The following is a 14,447-nucleotide window of genomic DNA, read 5'->3' on the forward strand; positions in this document are numbered from 1 at the left end:
TTATGCAAGCTCTATATTTTTAGATGCTGGTAAAAATTAATAGTATTAAGAACTGTTTCATGTAGAAAATGCCAATATTAACAAATGAATAAATCGTGACTATTACCTCTGGTTTATGGTAGGTTTTTCAAGCAGTATTGGGACTATATCAATGGCAATTATCCAGGTACTTGGCTCACCTTAAGTTTGAGTGGATACAGGATTCTGCTTGATACATATAACAAATCATGTAAACAATCTTTTTACAGATTCTGGCTACTGCCTTAAGTGTAATCTTGACAGATAAATCAGGAAGACGGCCACTTCTTATGATGAGGACATGACAAAATCAATTTAAGTCTATGGTGTATAGTTAAGTTGATTGCAATAAAGGCGGCTAACTCTTGCAGGTATATGTTGCTGGAATGTGCTTAAGTAGCTTCCTTGTAGGCTTGGCATTCTTCTTTCAGGTTTCTTTCAAAAACAAATTCAAAGCTTCTCTATCTGTGGTTCTGATTTCCACCTAAATGAAGGATCTTCTGTCATGTGCTTAAGTAGCCACAAACGTTTTTACAACATTTATACAAACTATTGAGGTAAAAAATTCTTATTGGTTCATATACTTGCATCACTTTTTACTTATTAATAACTACTCATTGTATTAGCAATTTGTAAAATTTTTTGTAGTTTTAGCATTTTTCACATTTTAAAGGACATAAAAAATTAATAGATTAAATCTAAAGCAAAATATACAAGCCCAAAAAAATTAGCCTAACAACAAAAATTACCAATAATAAAACTAAAAAAATTAAGTCCAATCAATCTATTTTACCCCGAACAAACAATTTGGCCATTTAAAAAATTTTAAACAAAAATCTTTAGTAGTAAAGCAATAGACTCAAAGACTGGAGCCGCCGCACACAGCTAGCAACAAAATCGCCCCTCTTAGCTCCAAGTCCTGGCTTCGTCCCTAGTGTGAACTGATGATGTATCACTTGGACTTCATTAACCAGAGTTAGAAAGTATTTTGTATCAAATGATATCACATTATCAGTATTAAAACAAATAAATGACAAATATGTGTATAAAAATTATTATCCACTAACACATATCTTTTATTTGTTAGTAGAGTAATTATTTTTTGCTGATGTATCTTACACTTATTGAATTTTAATATCACTAACATGGTATTATTTGATACAAAATACTTTCTCTACTAAATACTTTCTCATCCCACCACCAGCCGAAACCCTTAGAATTAAGATCTAATAATGGGTCACCCTTTCACCATCACCATCACCATCACCATCACCATTGGCAAAGACAGGTGGAAAATTTCTGTGATAAGACCTTTGGGAATTTAGTAATAGCAACGAACATATAAGGAAGTTTAGAGAAAGAAAGTTTTATCATTTTAATTTTTCACTTTAACTTCACGTAAAGATTTACTATCATTCTTAATTTTTAACTTCTTTTAACTATTTTTCAAATTTTTGTATTTAATGAATGAGATTAAAAGTTATTTTTTTCAACTTTCAATTTCAACCATCTATTATTATTGACTCATGTGCAATACTTACCTAGCTATTGCACCTTATCTCAATACCAATTTGGAGTTTTGCACAGCTAATCAGGAGGAAAATAAGTTCATTGACGCTGCCTGCGAGTTTGCTATTTGCTTTGTGAATCACTTTCTAATAATCTATCTCCTCTTCCTGTTTCTTGTATTATCAATCGGAATTTCAGTTTCCAAGTATGGCTGAGGGACTTGTTACTGATCTCATTAAGCAGTTGGTTTCAGTTGCTGCTCTGGAGGCAGAACAAGAGATAAGGTTGGTCGTTGGCGTTGACGACAGGGCCGGCCCTAGGCCTAGGCCACTTAGGCAACCGCCTAGGGCCCCTATTAGAGGAAGGCCCCAAATTTTGGGGCAAAAATTGATATATTTAAAAAAAAATGGAGATATAGGGAAAAAAAATTAGTTTGATCATTTTTCTCTACTTTGAAGAAGTCTCAAAATATTGAGGAATGTTAGAGACAATACAACTTTAAATACATGGGTCTTACAAATAGAGTAATGCTGTAGTTTTACAAACTATTTTACAATATTTTTACAAACAGTTGTTATAGCCAACTTTTTACTGGTTCTCATCTGGACCCATCGATAAAATCACTTTTTTATTTATCTATAATCATTCTTCACATCATCAATTTGTAAAAGTTTTTGTAAAAGAATTTGTATCTCTAGCATTTTCCCTTACAAATATATGTGTCACTAATTGCAATAAATAATTCAGATAGAAAAATGCTAGAAATATTATTAATTTTACTTGAAAATTTTATAAATTGATGTGACAATTAAAATGATATGTGGACGTCAATAACCTATTAAATGCATCTTTGAATTATTTTTTGTGATTAATGATACATCTTTGCAAGCCTCATGTTGTAAAATTTATAATATCCCTAACATCATTCATTTAAATACTTGTTTATTATCTTCTTGAAGTATCACTAATCGCATTCATTTCTATATCGTTTGAAAGCATTTTTTTAGTAAAATTTGTTATATCTTTAGCATTTTTCCAAAAAAAAAAAAAGCATAGATTTTTGTTATAAAAATTTATGATATTAAATACTAGTTAAATATTATTTAAGTGATAACAAAAAGGCCCCATTTAAATATATCGCCTTAGGCCTCCAAATTTGTTGAGCCGCCCCTGGTTGACGAAGAAGTTGAAAAGCTTAAAGGCAATCTACAAACAGTGACGGCGGTCCTCAATGATGCTGAGAAAAGACAAGTTACTGAGGAAACCGTGAAGCTTTGGTTAGAAAAGCTCAAGGATGCATGCTACAAGATGAATGATGTGATAGATGAGTGGAACACTGCAATGATCAAATCAACCATTAAGAAAGAAGAAGAAAATGTTGATAATGCTCATCCTGTTATGAAGAAGAAGGTACGTTCCTTCATTATCCCCTCTCCTTCATGTTGTTTCCATGAAGTTGATAAACTTGTTATGCGTCACTATATTGCTCAAAAAAGATAAAAGATTTGAATAGAAAATTAGATGAAATTGTCAAAGAGAAAGATAGGTACCAGTTTAAGTTAACTAATGACCCTGCCCCTGAAGTATTTAATCGACCAACAACTACCTCCTTTGTTGATGTGTCCGAAATATTTGGTCGTGAAAACGTTAAGAATAATCTAGTGAGGATCCTATTGGGGAAAGGAGGTGAAGAAGAAAGAAGGCCCCGTGTCATCTCTTTAGTGGGCATGGGCGGACTTGGAAAAACTACTCTTGCCCAACTAGCCTACAATGATCCTAAGGTGCAAGACCATTTTGAGATAAAAGTTTGGGTTTGTGTTTCTGATCCTTTTGATAAGTGCAAGGTGGCGAAAGAAATCCTTGAATCTATTGAGGGTCAATCCCCCAAATTGACTACATTGCAAAGTCTATTAGATAGAATTTGTGCTAACATTGCAAACAAGAAGTTCCTTCTTGTCTTAGATGATGTGTGGGCTGAAGACTATACGATGTGGGATCAATTCAAAGTTGCATTCAACTGTGTTGCCCTAAGCAGTAAAATTATAGTCACCACACGTAAAAGTAGAATTGCGGAGATGATGGGAAGTGTGAGCATGATCAATTTGAGTGAATTGTCTAACTTAGACTGTTGGTTGATATTTAGTAAAATAGCATTTCTAGATAAGGATCTTGAGCAATGTGAGCAACTTGAAGACATTGGTAGGCAAATAGCAAAGAGATGCAAAGGCTTGCCACTTGCTGCAAAGACTCTAGGGAGTCTCATGCGCTTCAAGAAAAGTAGAGAAGAATGGAAGACTGTCTTGAATAGCAATTTGTGGGAATTAGAAGATGTTGAAAAAGGTCTTTTTGCATCATTGTTACTAAGTTATTATGATTTGTCCTCACCATTGAAACAATGTTTCTCATATTGTGCTATCTTGCCAAAAGGTTATCTCTTTTCTAGTGATGATTTGGTATTTATGTGGATGGCACAATGATATATTCCTTCAAAATCAAATATGGAGATGGAAGTCATTGGAAGAGAATACTTTGAAAATCTATTCATACGCTCTTTCTTCCAAGTTTTTAAGGAATATCCGAATGATGACAAGATAAAAATATGCAAAATGCATGACATAGTGCATGACTTTGCGCAATTAATGTCAAAAAATGAATGCTTCACGATCAATAGTGACATAGAGTTGGATTCAGCCAAAAAAGAAGACATAGAGTTGGGATTAGATTTTAAAAATGCTCGCCATTTGTGGTTAGAAATTTCTGGTGAGGCCCAATTTTCTGTGTCCAAGTCCAATAATAGTGCAAAAAATATACGCACTCTCATTCTTGTCAATCACAATGATTACGACTTATCTAATTTATTCCAACATTTTAGATGTTTACGGACATTAACTTTAGATGGTATGTTAAAGGAACTTCCAGATGCAATGGAAAATTTCATACATTTAAGGTATCTCAATTTAGTTAATTATTGTGGGCTCGGATTGCCTGAAACTATTTGTAATCTTTGCAATTTACAAATTTTGAAGATCATGATTAGAGATGTTAGGTTCAATAAATTACCGCAGGGGATGAGTAAGCTAATTAACCTAAGGCATTTTATTTTGGATCACTCCTTTGGGGTAGATTTTCCAAGAGGGATTGGAAGATTGATTTCTTTGAGAACATTAAGTCATTTCTACGTAAGTAGTAAGGATGACAGTAAAGGATGTAAACTTGGATAATTAAAAAATTTGAACCACCTTCAAGGGACTCTTCGAATAATCGGACTAGGGAATGAGGAAGATATAAGCGGGGCCAAGAATGCACAGCTCAAGAAGAAGATAGGCCTTCATACTTTGTCACTATGGTTTGTCGGATGGGATTTTGAGGATACAAGGAGGGAGTCCGATGCATTAGTTCTAAATGCCTTAGAGTCACCTCTAGACTTGGAATGTTTAAGCATTGAAATGTACCAGGCCACCACAATGTCTCTTAATTGGACGATGTCCTTGACCAAATTGAAAATGCTTGATATCCTATACACATTTTTAGAGCATATGCCTCCTCTAGGAAAACTTCCATTTCTCAAATCATTACACATAAAGGTTGCGAAATATTTGAAAAAGGTAGGAAATGAATTTTTGGGAATAGAATCCGGAAAGAAGAAAGACAATATAATTGTATTCCCAAATTTGAAAACTCTCACATTTGACAATTTAAGAGAGTGGGAAGAATGGATTGGGATTGGGATTGGAGCAGAAGAAGATGAAGAAGACTGTGTCATTACCATAATGCCACATCTTCAACAGTTGGAAATTTGGAGTTGCCCAAAGCTAAAGTCATTGCCAAACTTCCTTCATACAACTCCATTACAAAATTTGGGGATCTATGACTGTCCAATTGTCAAAGAACGTTGTGAAGGAGGGATAGGAGAGGACTGGCACAAGATTTCACACGTCCCAAACATCAATTTTGATATAAAACACGCTTTCCTTAAGGTAACTTCTTCGTCTTTTCCTTGGGTTTCTTCTTTTATTTTGGCAAAAAAAAAAAAGAAAAAAAAAAAGAGAAGACTTTGTTGATGTATTTATCTGGTTCTCAGCAATTTGAATTAGGTGATTTATATAATGTTGTTACAAATAACTAGCCTGCTTAACATGTGGTTGCTTATATTTAGTTCTTTGATTTTGTCTACAATTGCATGATATTAGGTTCAATAAATATCCACATCGTTATCCTTAAAAATCTCAGTCATTTCCATATACACTGAGAAAAAAATTCCAAATTCCAAAGTCTACTCCCAATGTTATTCTGATTCTCAAAAAAAAAAAAAAAAAAAAAAAAAAATCAAATGTAATTCTCTACAAAATGAACTAACTTTTAAAAGTAGACCAAATATTATGAAAAGTCCAAACCCAGTTATTATCTTACATATTATCACCCAAGTCTAATCCTTCCCATGTGTAAATCAAAACCCAAACTCTTACCCACTTACAAACTCTCTTCCTCCTTCCCCATGTATAGATGATACCGTTAGAAAATCACATTCTTATAGAATCATGTCTTCCTTTTTTTCTCAATTTCAATTCAATATGCTTTTGTCTATTAATAATGTTCAATGCAATTCAAGCTAGCAAATTATCTTTGTCATCAACCATTGCAACAAAAATTTATATAAATCATGAGATTGCTGAGATAATTGACAAGCGCATATTTCTAAAATTTATAATAACAAAAAAGGCCTAATAAATAGCATATACTATTTCACAAAATGCCATTTACATAATATTTTTCTTTTTAAAAAAAAAATCAATGATAGAAATGGTCAAAAACATGATCCTATACAAGAAATACCAAAAATACATTTAAAACAATTTTCATAGGAGGATTTATCTTTAAAGAATATGAAGACAATAACAGAGATAAAATGCATAGAATGGGATCTTACAAAATAGGTTTGTTAATTATTTCAAATTATACTCATCATTTACATGAAAAATAATAATACATCATATTATTTACATTAAATATATATATATATATATATATATATTAACTTCAAAGTTCATTGCAGGATGTGAACGGCTAGGGTATTGCAACAATAAGCAACATTGATACAACGATGGGTTGGTATTACATTTCGTGCTTGCTTTGTAGAAGGAAGGTCAAACCACAATCAGGACCATTTTGGTGTGCAAAATGTGAAACAAAAACAAATCTCCATTTCCCAAGGTTAGAGGCACTCACATAAACTACATAATGCATACTCTCCAAATATTTATAATATATTCATCTCACTATAACTACTATACATACAATTGCAAACTACTTCAGATACTAGATTCAAATTGAAGTTTTTAATGCAACTGACAAAACAACTTTTGTGATATTTGATCGAGATGCTAAGAAAATCCTAAATAAATTTGCGAGAGATCTTGCTGAAAAACAAACTGAGGTACAACTTATTTAAATTATTAAATTATTGTAAAACTATTGATCATAATATATATTAAATTTCTTATATACAGATTGATATTGGAGAAGGAATCCCACATGATTTGAAGAAAATTTTAGGAAAAAAATTGCATTTTCCTACTTTATTTGAATGGATTCAATCTAAAGGATGGTTTTGAAAATTACACAGTTGCTAAGATTTTTTATGCACCTTCAAATGACAAAAGGTATGAAAGAAAAACAAAAATACACAATCCAATATGCTTTATTAATTCTTTTGCTACACTATTCCTAAATTAACAAAAAATATAATAACATTTACAAAAAACTGTCTCATTACTAAAATTTAATATAAGTGCAAATACTTACAAAAAATCTTAGCTACAACAAATCTGCAAGTCCAAATTTTGTAAGATCCAATTAAGAATCTTCCAATGCCAATTCTTTAGTGATTAACACAAATGATGCAACAAAATGAAAAAGTAATGAAAGTTCAAAAATTGAACAAATAGAGATGAACCAAACTTCAAACGATGAAGATGAAGAAATAGATTATGATAACATACCCCTTAACAAACTTTACAAGCGTCGCCATACCACAATAACAAAGTATTGAAGAAACAAAAAAAAAAAAAAAAACACAATTTTGTAATGAAGCTCTTTATTATTACATCACATAATAAAGATCAACAATATGGAGCTTTTATCAAATTTTATTATACAATATTGCTCCAAAGTTGTTTTTTTTATTGCTCTTTACTTGAATTGAATAATTATAATGGATATGTATGTGCAATTTATAATTGTTGCTTCTTATGATGAACTCATTACTAACAAAGTTTTATAATAAATATGCTATAATATATATACAACATTCTCCAAAAAAAAATTACATAAAACATTACAATATTATCTGTGCATTGCATGGGCAACTTACTAGTTGATTTTAATGTCAGGTGCCATTCTATCTCTATTACAACTTGTGGGATTGTTCTTTGTTCCCGAGTCTCCTAGTGAGAAAGGTCATAGGCTAAAGTGTTTTTCTTGTATGACGAAATAGAATACAATGGATGCTTTAATATGGTTTTCATGGCTTCTTCAAGCTGTTAAGTGAATAAATTTATCCTTTCCTATTAGTTTAAGCTATTGGGATGCTTTTAGGATAAACATTTAAACTTCTACTTCTGTTCTTTAGTTAACTTTGTAAAAAGGAAAAGAAAAATAAGCAGGCATTAGAATTCTGAAATAATGAGCACAACTTCTCTGCCCGGAAAACTTGGTTAAGAAAAAGAGCTTCAAGCTTCTTTACAGCGTCTTAGGGGAAAGAATGTAGATATTTCTAAGAAACAGCAAAGATCATGGTAACCTTCCAACTACATGATTTTATGACACTGTGGCTATGTTATAACCTTAGCTAGGGGAAAATCTTTCTTATTTGTTATGTTTATCAACTTCTTTCCTTTCCATAGGATTATACAAAAAACTTTCAGCAGCACTCAAAATCTATCATTCTAGACTTATTCGAGAAGAGAAATGTTCATTCCCTCATTGTAAGCCCCACTCATCATGGAACCTTTACTTTTCATGGCTAGTCTAATCATTTTATATGTTTTATTTAAATTCGATTAGACTGGACTAGGGTTGATGGTATTGCAACAATTTCGAGAGGCAACCACAATTGCATATTGTGCAAGATCTATATTTGCAGAAGCTGGTAAATTAATAGTATTAAGAATTGTTCCATGTAAAAAAATGCCAATATTAACAAATGAATAATTCATGAGTATTACCTCTGGTTCCTAGTAGGTTTTACAAGCAGCATTGGGACTTTATCAATGGCAATTATCCAGGTACTTGGCTTATCTTAAATTTTAGTGGATATAGAATTCAGCTTGATACATATAACAAACCATGTAAACTATCTTTTTACAAATTCTAGCTACTGCCTTAAGTGTAATGTTGACAGTTAAATCAGGAAGACGGCCACTTCTTACGGTGATGACTTCACAAAATCAACTTGAAGTCTATGGTGTATAGTTAAGTCGATTGCAATAAAGTCTGCTAACTCTTGCAAGTCTCTACTGCTGGAATGTGCTTAAGTAGCTTCCTTGAAGGCATGGCATTCTTCTTTCAGGTTTCTTTTTTAAAACGAATTCAAAGCTTCTCTATCTGTCATTCTGTTTTCCACCTAAATGAATGATCATTGTCTTAAAAACTTTTGTTATGAACAGGACATCTATTGGTTGAAGGAGCTCACTCCCATCTTGGTGCTAATTGGGATCCTGGTAATAAAACATAACCTGAAAATATAAATTTTACCTTCTCCAAAAAAAAACTAGACGTTTCTAAACCTAATTTCTCATATTCTGTCTCATTTACACTTCAATGATCAAATAGAATGTTGGTGGTTGTTGGGTTTCTGAAGGGTCTACAGTAATTGGAAAATCATGTCTTAGATTTCAAGAAGCTCACAACAATATACTAATTTTTAAATTGGTAGTGCTAAATGGTTCGTTGGCAATTACAAACTACCAAAAGACGCGGTTCCCCCTCTCTATAAAAGAACTAAAAATTTCCTAGTTGAATATCTCAGATTCTTAGTTGAATATCCCAGATTCAATTCAATCAATGCTTCAACTACAAATTAGAATTTGAAAGATTTAAGGGGCTTATGGTATTCTAAGCTTAAAAATTGCTCAAATCTTCAGGACTCAAAAAGCCTTTTTATCAGCTATTGCTGCAATTTATAACATGCTCAAACTATGCACTTTCCTATGTTTCTTGTCCTTTCAAATCCTTAAAAAGCAACAAAGGGGTGTTTGGTGTTCTTCTTCACTTCAATATTGGGCTGAGGTTTTGCATATCAAATTTAGATGCATGTGATTGACTGGCTAATGATCCATGTAGGCTAATTGTGTGACTTACTCATTAGGCATGGGAGGATTACCTTGTGATATAATGTCAAAGGTATGTCATTTACTGAATTGTGAATTGATTTATTAAAAGGAATTTTGCATAACCAGACAAGGTTTTGCATGTATATAACACTAATTTGAGGATGAATATTCCCCATAAATGTCAAGGGTACAGGTGGAAGCCTTGTAACTTTAGTCAATTGCTTCTCTGCTTGGATTGTTTCATATTCGTTTAATTTTATGGTGGAATGGAGTACAACAGGTAATTGTTTATATACTTTTACTTTGTTATGGAAATGATTTTTACACACTTCAAATTTTAAAATTTTTTTGTTACAATCACTTCCAATTTTAGTACATGTTTCTTCCTCTCTCTTCTCTAATCATACGTACATATTTTTCCCATGGCACACCAGGAACATTTTTCTTCTACCCTGCCATTTGTGGTTTGAATGTTCCATTTATCGCGAAATTGGTACCAAAGACAGAGGGGCAAACTTTGGAAGAAATACAAGCATCAATGAACCATTTTCACTAATTAGACAAAGTTGGGATAATAATAGTGAAGTAAATGTGGTTTAAAGTGTATCAAAATTGGAGAATTTCTTCCTAACAGATGGGAGGAAAAACTAAGCTTATTATAATACTAGTCACAGACCCGCGCATTGCGCTTGATAAATTTGTTTTTGATAGTGTTATTATTCTATATTATTAATTATTAATATTTTTCTATGCATTACTACTTAAGCTGCATTATATATGTATGATCAATATATTGTAGGATTCATGGTGATTGGAGGTTTTGGTGATGGAATTAATTGTGTATTATTAGAGATTAGTATTTGGAATAAAACGTGGAAATTTTATTCGTTGGACATACTTGAAGAAACAATCCAACTTTTGAACTTGCAATTTAATGGATAATTCATAATCAACCGGTAGAAAATATGAACAACCTACACAACCAAAAGATAATATAAAATATATTTTAGCATAACCTTTTTCATTTTATTTATAATTGAGAGTTAGACATTCTTGAATAAGCAATCCAACTTTAAAACATGCAAATTAATAGGTAACCTGTGAGCAATGGGTGGATAAAATAGTAATTAAGACGGTGATAGGTATCCACATCATTAAACACCAAGAACTGTTTTTTTTTGGTAATGAATGAACACAAATACTCGCGTGCAAATACACACAATCAAAAAGATTTAATATTTTATGTTTTGGGGTGCATTGATTTTGCTGTCATCTATTTATAGTGTCTTCTTGGTTGTTAAGTAAGTTCATACAAGAAACATGAAGAGCATTTTTCTAAGACTATTTAAAGATTCCTGCCTTATGTAGTTCCATTATAAATGAAACTATCACAAGATAAGACCCAAACCAAATACTTAAACCAACCTCATTTTTTAGACCAACATCGTTTTTTTTTTTTTTTTTTTAATCTCTCTTTGTTTTTGGTTTTAATCTCCCTTTGTTTGTACTCTTTCACTTTGTGTTAAAAGCTTCCACTGCCTATTTTAGCACTGCGCCGAATTCTCACCTACATGCTCTATATGCCATCCTTTTTTCTTTTTTCTTTTTTCTTTTTTTTTTCCCTTCAACAATTCGAAATTTATGAGCCCAAGAAAGACAACTTGAGGACCCCTATCTTTTGCACTATTTTATCCCCCTTAACTTTTATACTCTCCTAAGCTGCCCATTTCACTAATCGATGACATATATTCAATCTCATAGAGATTTAAGCTCTGATTTGTGTCTTTGAAACAATTCTAGAAGTAGTGGTATCTCTTCATTAAATGTTTTGTCTTAATTATAGAAAGCCATTTGATTACACCCACCTAAAAATCATTTCAAATAAGTGGTGGATAATATGAACAGCTTACACCACCAAAAATAATATGGGAACTATTTTAGTAAAACATTTCATTTTATTTACAACCGACATTTAATGATACCTAAAGAAATATTCCAGCTTTTGAACTTGCAATTTAATAGATAATCCGTGATAAATTGGTAGAAAAACTGAACATCCTACACAACCCAAAGATAACATAAAAATTATTTTAGCATACCGAAAGATAATATAAAAATATGTTAGCATAACCTTTTCATTTTATTTATAATTGAGAGTTGGACATACTTGAAGAAACAACTCCATCTTTATTTACAATAGAATTTCCCAGCAAAGCAACTCATTCAACAATGTTCTATTTCTTTTGGATGATTCCTTTGGTTACATAAATTGTTCGGTTGAAAATGGAATTTCCTAGCAAAGCAACTCATTAAACAATACACTACAGAAAAGGAGAAGTAATATGTTTTGAGTATGTGCAACTGTATCAAGCCTAGATCGCTCATATATATGTTTTTTTATCCAAAATACTGCTACTTCTGCCTCCATAGTAGTAATAGCTTTGAATCTATCTATGACACTTGTGAATCACCAATAAATAAATAAGAAAAAAAAAGTAATGCAAGAATGAATAAAAATGATACAAGAATTTAAATCATTTAACATATTTTTAGTGGACTTCCAAATACATGTGACTGAATCTAATAGTGGAGAAGTTCTTGAGTAAATGCAGCTTATCTTATGAGAGTTTTCCATAGATGCCTTTATGCAATTTAGGTCTTCCCTCCAATTTCATTAAAAATTTGCCATTAAAAATATATCATTCTCACATGAAAAAGATCTATAAAATTAATTAAAAATGTTTTTTTTATTAGTTAATTACATACTTTCAACTTCAGATATTAAATGGGAAAGACGCATTGAAAATATGTGAAAGACATATTGCTCAATAAAGAACTAAAGATGTAATTTATAAAATGTTTGAACTAAAGAACTAATTTGCTCGGCTTTTTTATTTTTTATTTTTATAACTAATTTGAACTAAAGAACTAATTTTTTGAAGTATGTAATTAACTAATTATCTAAAGGAGCAAAACATTTTACAATACGGCTTTCAAGTTAATTACATATTTAATGGGAAGTTGAAACTTGCAAGTAAGAACCACCTAGATTAATAGGATGCATAAAATGTTTACTATAATGTTTTGCTCTTCTTGAAAGACGTATTTTAATAGGATGCATCAACTTCCCAGATGTATTTTAAGTTAATTACATATTTAATGGGAAGTTGAAACTTGCAACGACATATTTTATAGACCCACCCAGATTTTTTACTATAATAACGGTTAATAAATTAGACCTACCCATATTTCTAGGATGAATAAAAGATGGCATGTCATTATAATCCCATCTTGATACATCTTAGGTGGGAGAGAGAGATTTAAGCCTTCTAAATCTCGATTAAAAAAAATAATCTTAGCACAAAATAAAAGACACTTGCACAATGACTTAAAATTGAAACCATGAATGTCAAACCATGTCTAAACCAAAGACCATGATAAACACAATTATGCAGAAAAATTACTATAGAAAATTGAAACACCAAGAAAACAATTTGCTTTGATTCTAAAACCCAATCAACATGTTATACAATCATGATATTAAAGTAGGCTATGATACCAATTGTTGGAAAAGAATGGAAGCAAACACCACAACACTATACTAAGAAATCAAAGTCACACTAAGTCGTTGGAATCACATAGAATTAAAAACCCAACAATTTTCAAAAAACTCAAAATGAATAGACCCAAAAGAGGTAGAGCTCCAATTAAAAAACCTAGCAATCAAAAATTCAACACCCTAACAAAGAGGTGGTAAACAATCAGCCACACCATAGCAGCCTTATAAATCTCAATTAAAAAACACAATCTTAGCACAAAATAAAAACGCTTGCACAATGACTTAAAATCAAAACCATGGATATCAAACCATGTCTAAACCAAAGACCATGATAAACACAATTATGCAGAAAAATTATTGTAGAAAATTGAAACATCAAGAAAACAATTTGCTTTGATTCTAAAACCCAATCAACATATTATACAATCATGATATTGAAGTAGGCGCAGATACAAATTGTTGGAAAACAGCAGAAGCAAACACCATAGCACTACACTAAGAAATCAGAGTCATACTAAGTCATTGGAATCACATCGAATTAAAAAAACCCAACAATAAAAAAAATAAAAAACTCAAAATGAACAGACCCAAAGAAGTAAAACTCCAATTAAAAAACTCAGCAATCAAAAACTCAACACCCTATGAAAGAGGCAGTAAACAATCATCCACACCATAGCACGAAAAAGGCAGTAAAAAGAGAAAAAAAAAAATCAAGCAAAAGAATGGACCACAAAAGAAACTGGGATTTAGAGATACCTCAACCAAATCATCCCGCCTCTGTCAGTATTTATATAGTAGTGTGAGGAGAGGAAGACAGGAAGGAAGGAAGACAAAGAGGCCACCGTTAGAAGGGAGAGAGGCTGGCGTGAATTAAATGTGAAACCGTAGAACAAAGTGGGGAAGGGGAAAGAACTAAAATGTGGGGAGAGGAAATTGAAACTATGCAGGAAAACAAAAAGTTGAAACGGTGAAAACAGAGGGTTTTAAAAGGTATCAGTTGAAAAGGCTTTGGGTTTGGACTTTATGGTGTA

The 14,447-nt window shown here is 31.7% G+C and overlaps 1 long non-coding RNA gene across 1 annotated transcript; it reads left to right on the forward strand.

Annotated features, from left to right (window-relative positions):
* Positions 1 to 2,698: 2,698 nt before the first annotated feature.
* Positions 2,699 to 8,809, forward strand: LOC126717178 (uncharacterized). The gene is made up of 4 exons (XR_007652453.1): positions 2,699 to 5,504; positions 6,581 to 6,738; positions 8,590 to 8,674; positions 8,764 to 8,809. It is a non-coding gene; the product is annotated as an uncharacterized LOC126717178 (long non-coding RNA).
* The last annotated feature ends 5,638 nt before the right edge of the window (positions 8,810 to 14,447 follow it).

This window comes from Quercus robur, chromosome 3, assembly GCF_932294415.1.
Source record: "Quercus robur chromosome 3, dhQueRobu3.1, whole genome shotgun sequence".
Classification (NCBI taxonomy): Eukaryota; Viridiplantae; Streptophyta; class Magnoliopsida; order Fagales; family Fagaceae; genus Quercus; species Quercus robur.